At 43.0% G+C, this 9241-nt stretch overlaps 1 pseudogene across 1 annotated transcript; it reads right to left on the bottom strand.

Annotated features, from left to right (window-relative positions):
* Positions 1 to 7723: 7723 nt before the first annotated feature.
* Positions 7724 to 8926, bottom strand: LOC306663281 (protein FAM3A-like; annotated as a pseudogene). Its single transcript has one exon. The product of its transcript is annotated as a protein FAM3A-like (transcript).
* Positions 8927 to 9241: the final 315 nt, after the last annotated feature.

Genomic DNA, 9241 nt, shown 5'->3' with positions numbered 1-9241 from the left:
CTAGCTGAATCCCTGGATGAGATTGCAATGCTCTAAGCAGAATAAAAATGAGGCTTCATATGCTTTGAACTCTTACTGCCAAGTGCTTACACCTGAGTGCTGCCTGTTCTCCACGTGGGAGCAGAACCCTGTCACTCCTTGGCTTCTCCCATCAACTGTGTCTTCAGCCAGGGAGGACCTGTCCTTCTAACCTGGGTCCAAATGGGATGTGGGGTGCTCAGTCAACCCTGCTTCTTGGAAACCTGTGCTTCTCAGTGGAAGCATGGTCTCTGGGAACCTAGAGCTCAGCCTGCAGAGAAAGTAGGAGGCCTGACCACACCCTCAGGCAACAGCATCTCCAGAGCCCAAGAGAGAGGACATGGCCATGTGCCAGTGTAGACAGTGGATGGTGGGCATCCTCTGAAGTGATTACTGAGAAATGAGTAACCCTGAGGAGAGACTGATGGTGCTCACTGTCTGTTTTCATCTCTGCCTCCTTCGCCTCAGTGTGAGTTAGGGGTGTGTATTGGGGTCAGGTGACATTAAGAGTGGTGTGCGACTCTCAGTCAGTAAGCAAACTGCACGTGAGAAATATCTAACACTGTCTGTATCCAGCAACAACATTTCTTATCATTGAAATGAAATCCACATGACATAATGTTGACAGTTGTAACAGTTCATGGTTAACAAATCAGTATTAGTCATCACATGAAAAAATTGCACAACATCCAGCTACAACTTCTTCCCAGATACATTTATTACTTCAGATAAACCCTCTAATCTGTTACACACGCTGTCCCTGTTATCTCTAATTTCAGCCACTCTAAATCTCTAAGTATATTCTGTATATTTTAATTTACATATTTGTCAGATATCATATAAATAAAAGCATTCAGTTTATGATTTTTCTCCTTGCTTGACTGGGCCTAACTTTTTCAAAATTATTCCACCTTGTATAATATATCATTACTTCATTCCTTACTGATGAATGACATTCCATTATATGCATATGCCAGAAATATTTTATCAGCACTTTCTTTTTTGTACCTATTGCTCCTCAGTCTGTTAATATAATGAGACTGATTTATTGATCATCATATGTTTTGCCATTTTTTATAACTCTGGTATACACTCTGTACTGTGTATGATTATCATGAATAATTGTAATCAGTCAGATTTTTATTTCTATGACCAAAATACCTGGTTTTAAATAATCCACAATAAGTAAACGCTAACTCAGGTGAGGCAAATCATATTCTGATTCATGGGTTCAGAGGCCTAGTTTATCGTCAACCAATTTCATGACTTTTTGCCCATGGTGTGGGCACATTGAGGAAGGACCCTGCAGATGGAAACTGATCAGGATTGGCTGTCAGAAGGAAAGAAGAGGAATGGGAAAGGGGATGTAATAATGATGATTGTTCCAGGGCTCAATGATAGTGTTTCACCTCTTCCATCCACGACCCCACATGCTTAAAGCTCCCACCCAGTCAATTCAGTCAAACCAGGATGGACTGATTAGGTTGCAACTCTCATAATCCAATCATTTCACAATTGAAAATTTCTGCCCAAATATAGGAACTTTTGGGAGCAATCTCACATCCCATTCATAACATTTCACCACTGGTCATGTAAATCTCTTGTCCATTTCACATTTCAAAATGAATTTAGTCTATGTCCAAGGTTCCCATACTCTTAAAATTCCATCTTTGCCCAAAAGTAAAAGTCAAGAATCTGACCTGAAGCTGAAGGTAAACTCTTGGCTCTGAGCTCCAAAGAAATCAAAAGTGAGTTTCATACATCCCACATCCACTGGTAAAATGTAAACTTTCCTATTAAAAATAGGAATGATAGGGCTATGGAAAGAATGAATGGGTCAGGAGGAAAACCAAATCTAGCTGAGCAAACATAACTCCACTCGTAATTCCATATATACCATCAAGGAACCTTGACTGACAGATATTCCTTCCAAAGGACTGGGAAATCCTGCCCTAGTGGTCTTGGCAGTTTTAGAGCAGAATTGCTCTCTCTGCCTTTAGTTCTCTCTGCAGTCAGAAGCTTTTCCTGGTAGACAGTTCATGCTACTTGTAACAATTAATTTCTGGGGATTCCATTCAGACTTTGGTTTCACCTTCAGAGATTCACCCATTACCCTGTCAGGGATAGCCAGCCAGGCCTCAGTCTATGCTGCAATTTGTTTGGATTAACAGGTTTCTTTGAAATAATGGTGGAAATCATCACGACCTGTTAACTTGATTACCCTGCATTCCTGCAGATCCAGCACCATGTAAATGATGGTAAGTCTGATGGCAGCTCACACCATAGTTGAGTTCCTAAAATTAATTCCATGGTGGTTTCTGAATGTCTTCCTTGCTCAGCATAGTAATCTCACTTGCTGGGTCCCCTGTGCAAGCAGGGTGCCCCCAAGACCCTTCTCCAGAGAATCTTCATTTCTATAGCCTTGAGTGTGCAAGGGTTTTGGTCTTGCAATTTCTTAGATAACCTTAACCCCTTTCCTATTGTCTAGGTATGAAATACTTAGCATCTCTTTAGAGTCTGCAACCTGTTTACAAACACTTCTTCTTTGGCTTCAGTTCTTTTTTTACTGATTTGTTTTAAACCTGGTCAAATATGATTTTTAACTCTACTGATAGAAATAACTTTTCTTACAATGTTATATGTCTTTGGTGTTGATATAAATATTCTAAAGACCTTACAAAAATAAAACTGGGAAAACTCTGATGGATATAAAGAATCTGTGGTATACATATAGAATGGAAAATAACTCAGCCATAAATAAAAATAAAATTATGGCATTTGTAGGTAAATGGATGAAATTGGAGAATATCATGCTAAGTGAGATAAGCAAATCTCAAAAACCAAAGAATGAATGATCTCGTTGATATGCGGATTATGACACATAATGGGGGGTGAGAGCGGGGCATGAATGGAGGAAGGAGGGATTGTACAGAGGGAAAAGAGTGGTGGGAGGGGTGGGGGGAAAGGAAAAAATAAGAGAATGAATCAAACACCATTCCCGATGTAAATGTATGTTTACAAAAATGGTAAACCTTTACTTCATGTGCAAACAGAGAAACAAGATGTATCCCATTTGTTTAGGATAAAAATAAATATAAAAAATGGAAGTTGGTCTTTAGCATGAGAAATGGGAGAAAGAGACTCAGAGGAAATATATTAAATGAAAATAGAGTAAGAGAAAAATTAAAAATAAAAAAAATATGTAGTATAAAGTCATCCACCACTCAGATCTCCCGGTCCTAAGTATCTTCATGTGAGCACAGTACCTGTCAAAGAACCTCCAGTCTCTTGCAGGCATCTCAGGGCAGGAACCGCCCCTCCATGAGGGGGTGGCCACACCCTTAGAGTAATTCAAGATGCATGCACCAGCCTCCAAACACGCTGGGGAGCCAGAGCACAGGTGCCGAGTCCAGAAGTGGCAGGCAGAAAGTCAAGGTCCCAGGCAGGCATGGAAGCCCAAAATTATCTTTTATAATTTGGAATTTACTGTATTGATTGTGATATTGTATAGACATTTTTTCTCATTTTGTTCTACAGGTACTTCTACTAACTTGACATTGAGCATATGTCAGTTATAATTAATGATTAGCATGGCATATGCCAGGAAGGATACTAAAATGTTTTGAGAGAAATACCTTTTGTGAGATGATGAGCTGCCACAGGGGTGCATTCCTCCTTTTCCAGGAGTAGGTGAGGTTGAGGAATGAGGATCTCACATTGGATGACAGGCTCAGCAACTTAGGGAGGTCCTGAGCAACTTGGAAAGACCCTGTTTTCTGTGATAGAACTGAAAAAGGGCTGGGGATGCACCCTTGAGTTAAATCTCTGCTGAAAACTACAACAACAAAACGGCCACAAGTACAGTCAGGAGTTTGCGTTATGAACTCCAGTCCACTGAGAGAAGTTGTGTAATTGACATGTGTCTGATACTGAGGGCAGACAATTACTGTCCATCTTGTCATCATTATCAGGCAAGATTAATTAGCATAATCATTGCAGAAGTAAGGTGTGAGGGAGAAAAACACTCAAAAGCTGACTTTAACTCAGACCCGAGGAATGGTCCCTGACTCTGGGTCCCTCCTGGACATAATGAGACCAGCAACCATCACAGCTGGGAAGTGCAGGGTGCTCTTCCCCAGGGGATGGGTTTGACTTGTGGGACCCGAGGGATGTAAGCTTTGTTTTCTGCTTTCTTCATGGATAAGGAGATTTTTCCTTCCTAATATTCCAGAAGGAGAATAATATTGTTGTGATTCTTTCTACATTTTTGGCTATAAATTCTTTAGGATTTGATTTTACGTGTTTTTAAGTAATTAAGTGGACTCAATTATGCAGCACAGTGCTTATGAATGACACTGCTCTGAAAAAGAGCAGATTATGTGACTCTATGTTCTCTCCATGTTTTATTTGTAAAGTTTTCCTCTGTGACAGACACAAGAACTGTGATGTATTTGAAGAAACTTTGATATTTATATTCACAAATGAATTACAAAGTGCAATGAAATATATTTACACATTTAAATGCCTTGACAAAGTTATGCATTTTATGAAGTAACTGTAGCATAATATAGTAAATGACAAAAATTATTTTACAAAATAAGTGAACTAATAATGTAAATGTAGGGTAGGCAGGTAACTTATAAAGCCCAGATCAGAAGTGCATTTGATTTCATTTAACTCCACTCCCTGAAATTAGGAAAATGTCAAAATGGATCTTTATCATTTCCCTGTCTTTGTACTATGCTCCTCACAGCTTCTTTACCTGTTTGTTTCTGAGACTCTAGACGAGAGAATTCAAGAAGGGAGAAGCCATGGTATTAAAGGCAGTGGGATCCATGTCCTGGAGTGTGTCAGGGTTACTGAAGGCCTCAGTTACACATGTGGAATGGAACTGAGGAAGACGGACATCATGAGCATGGAAGGGGTGCAGATGGCGAAGCCGTTCACTGAGGTTCTCATGGGAAATTGCAGAACAGTAGGAAATATTGGAATCTATAAAATGGCAATAAAATAGAGCAACCACCACACATAAACACCACAGAAACAAGAACAAGGACCATGTCGCTGGTTGTGGCCAAGCCAAAGAGGCTCAGCAGAAAGGGAACATCACAGAAAAACTGTTGGACCACGTTTGACTGGCAGAAGGACAGCTGGAACGTGTTCCCGGTGTGCACACCTGCATACGCAAGGCCACTGAGCAGGGAAGCCAGGGTCATAGGGACACAAAACTGAGGGTTCATGATGGTAGGGTACTGGAGGGGCTGGCAGATGGCCACATAGCAATCCCAGGAAATGATGGTGAGGAACAGAAGTTCAACACATGCACAAAAATTTACCTAGAAGATCTGGGTTGCACCTCTAGCCACTGAAATGGCCCTGTTGCCAGTGAGAGAGTTGACACAGGCACTGGGGACAGTGATGGAAATGTAGCACATGTCCAAGATGGACAGGTTCCTGAGAAGAAGTAGATGGGCATGTGCAGGTTCTGGTCAGCAGAGGTGACAGTGATGATGAGAAGATTTCCTAACAAGGTACTGTGGCAGGTCAGTATGAATACCATGAAATAGAGGAAACTCAGTTCCCAGACATCAGGACAGCCCAGGAGGAGAAATTCAGTTACCATGGTAGAATTGGTCATGTACTGGAAATTCTGGTTGTGTGGAAGATAAAGTCATAAGAGAGAGGAAACAAATCATGATTAATGCAATTAGAGTACAAATTCATGTCCAGAGTGTTTTCTTGTGTTTTGGAATTGCTTTCTCTGCAGAGGAAAGGTCATTCTCTGTTTTCTGATTGTTTAATCATTTCTGAGCAGAGAGCACCTCCCCATGCAGGTGTGGAGACCTGTAGCCCAGGGTCTTGGTGTGACCTGCAGGGTTGTCCTCAGCTGCTCCATTATGCCTCCCTTGACCTCCTCAGACTCCCATGCATACACTTGCAGTGGCTGCTCACCTCCACTCCTGCATGTGACATTTTTGATAGTGTGTTCTTCAATGCTCTGTAATTTAATTACCTTCATTATCTTCCATGGACTACAACTGACATTATATACTATCTAGTCGGTGTTACTGCAGTTTTCTCCTTACTGTTTTTACTCAAGGGATTGGATTCCTTTTTATGTAAGATAATTTGCCTTTTCTTGCTTACACCTTATATTATCATCCATTCATCTCAAATGCATCATGGCAGCAGCTCCTATCAGCTGGTTCCTGAGTCACCTATATTGTCGTTTTCTCTGCCCTTTGCAGACCTGGGTTCTGCTCAGCACCTGGTCAGGCTAAACACACTCATCCTTGGAAAAGCGATCTTCCTTTTGAGCCTGCCTGGGCTCCTCTGTATATGTGTGTCTTCCCCAGGGTCAGGGGTTGGTGACAAATTACAGGCAGGTTGCTGTTAATTACACAGTGAGGGTGAAGTTCAAGGGGTTCTACAGAGTCTACCTGTAATCTGGTTCTTGTCTCCATCCCCCATTCCTTCCTGACTCAAAGCTCTCCATACTCCTGAGTGACATCTTTGTTCACACCTGAAAGTCTCCCTTTTCTACTACGACATAATATTTTATTTTTCCCATAAGCATTTATTGGACCTGAAAGGAGGCTCAAATGCAAATTTCGCTCTGAAAATTTCTTCCTTTTTCTAAGTTTTCCACTTTTGTATTTTGATTAAATATCACCATATCATAAAAATTGCAGTTCATCAGTATGTATCACCCCCCAAAATACTAGTGCATGTCCTTGAATTTTGCACCATTTAATAGTCATCTTTTTACAAGTTTAGTAGTAATTACATGACTTCCTGCATAGTGTTTATTAAACAAATATATGGTAACACTATTGACTAACTAGTAATGTGGACAGATTTTCTTTTACTGTTTTACTAATGAATAGCACCCAAGTAGACTTTGGACCCCCAGACGTGTAACATACACAGTACATGCTGGTCTGAAATAATTCAAGCAAACATCTCCCACCCCCATGCCTTTGCAAGGTAAGTTCTAAAGCAGTGGTCACTCAAAAAATATTTAATGTAATTTTTTTAATTCTCTGAGATTGTGGAGGACTGCTCCATCCTAATGTATACCAAGACAAAGTAAGTACAGGAACCATCTCCTAATTTCTGCAGAGAACCCCAGTCAATCTCAGTAGGCTTCAAACCTATCGTTTCTTCAGGAAGATAGATTTTTTAAAGTAACAAACCTGCTTTAGTCCAGATATTGGCACCACAATAATTTCAGTGGGACTCAGGACTGCCTCCACATTATGGGATGAGAAACACGTACTGAAAAATCCCCTTGCACAAACAGCTATAATAAGGTAAAACAACACAAAGGTTAGGTGAAAACGGGAGGCAGGGAAATTCGTGTGGGCAGAGGTGAGCAAGTCTTAGTGCAGGAACATGAGGAGGGACTGCCCAGGGGTTTCCTTTGAGAGAGGAGAAAGCTGAGCCTTTCCATATCCATATTTTTCAGGATAGTGTTTTTTTTGGGGGGGGCATCAATTTATTAAGAAGTCACCTAGAAGATGGGCCCCTTGACAATCACCCATTGCCATGTGCTGCATTAGGGGCTGTGACCAGGCTCCAGCTCCCCCACTGCCCAAGGCCAGTCTGCCCCAAAAGGACCCTCTCCTGCTGAGATTGAGGCTGGAGGCAGTCAGGCAGGTGAAGGTGGGCTCTAGGTTTGGCTCACTGAAAGCACTCACACTGTAAGCAAGTTTGGACCACAAGATAGTGAGTGGGTCCAGCAGGGAGAGGTTCTGGAAGATGCCCAACCTGCGAAGTGGTTGCTATAGTGAGAAGGATGGGCACTGAGAGCCTCTGCAGCCAGGGGCTCTTGGGAATAGGAAAGGAGAGGCCAGGAGTGGAGGAAGAAAGGGTAGAGTGGGGTCTGACTGTGGGGCCAGCTTTAGGAAAAGGAGATGGGTACCTGGGCTCCTGGGACAAAGTACAATGGCCAGCTCCACCATCTCCATCACCTTGGGGCCTTGTGGTCACTGCCTCAGAGCCCTGCTGTGTTGGGACTGGTGTGCCACCTGCTTGGGCAGGGGTGAGGCCTCAACCCTGTGCTGGCACCAGACAACCTCCCTTGGCCTGGTCCTGGTGTGTGGCTGTGCTAGCTGACCACACTTCTCTGTGGGATGCAGCCTTCCATCTCCAGTGCCTCAGGCCAGCCCTCATACTTGTTGGTGTGCTTATTGTTCTTCACGTGCTGTTCAAAGGGACTGCTGTTCTGCACACCCTGGGACCCACATACACTCAGCTGTTGCAGAAAGCTAGCTCCTTGGCATTCCTGCTGCCCAGCTCACTGAAAAGCTTCCTGGTCTCTTCATTCATCTTGGTGACTAGGTCGTTACAGGATGCCCCAAACACCAAGGTGCCTTCATGCAGTGGATGAATGAACTTCAACAGATCATTGACATCTCCAGCCCACATGTTGGAGGCACAGGTCTCAATGAGCTCAAGGCTGATGCCATTCACCAGGGCAATGTTCAGCCCATGGCCCTCATTGTCATTGACACTGCTCGTGAGCATCCTGTCCTCAAGGCAGATCTTGAGTTCAAAGACGTTGGCAGCCCCACTGACCATGCGGAAGGCCAGGTACTCCTCAGGACATGGCTGGGGCAGGCCACACTTCTACTTCCTGGCCCATGTTTCTGCAGTCACAGAGCTTTCTGAGTTGTTGAAGAATTGCTGGATGCGAGGAAATCCACCTCCAGGCCCACCCAGTAGGATCCCGACTACCATCCAGGTGAGACCCACAGTGACAACTAGTGACAACCCACAATGCGGAGTGGGCCTGCCAACCTCATGTTCACTTCTCCTGCTGGGTTGGGACCGCTGGCAGGTGCACTGTTGGAGGCCAGTGTGCTCTGGTTGTGGGGAGATATGGGCCGGGTCAGGGAATGCACACTAGGGCTCAACCCAGCCAGGAGAGGGAGCTACACAGAACAACCCAGCCAATGGTGGCCGGGGGAGGGACCAATAGGGTTTAAATAAGGAAATGAATGAGAAATAAAGCATTTCAAAACTGCAAAGAATTATTTGGGTTGAAAGCAAAAGTATTATTTATTTTTTAAATTACAATTTTTCAGTTTAAAATTTATTAATTACTATAATTAATACACCACCGAAAAATATTATGTTGGTGTTCATAATGTGTTTCCAAATGTTGTAGCATATCAACAATTTGGACTTTTCCCACTGGACACAGACATCTTCATACTCA

The sequence above is a fragment of the Sciurus vulgaris genome (assembly GCF_902686455.1).
Source record: "Sciurus vulgaris genome assembly, chromosome: 6".
In the NCBI taxonomy this organism is placed as follows: Eukaryota; Metazoa; Chordata; class Mammalia; order Rodentia; family Sciuridae; genus Sciurus; species Sciurus vulgaris.
Note: the sequence above shows the minus strand (reverse complement) of the source record. Positions and strands in the feature narration are given on the sequence as shown.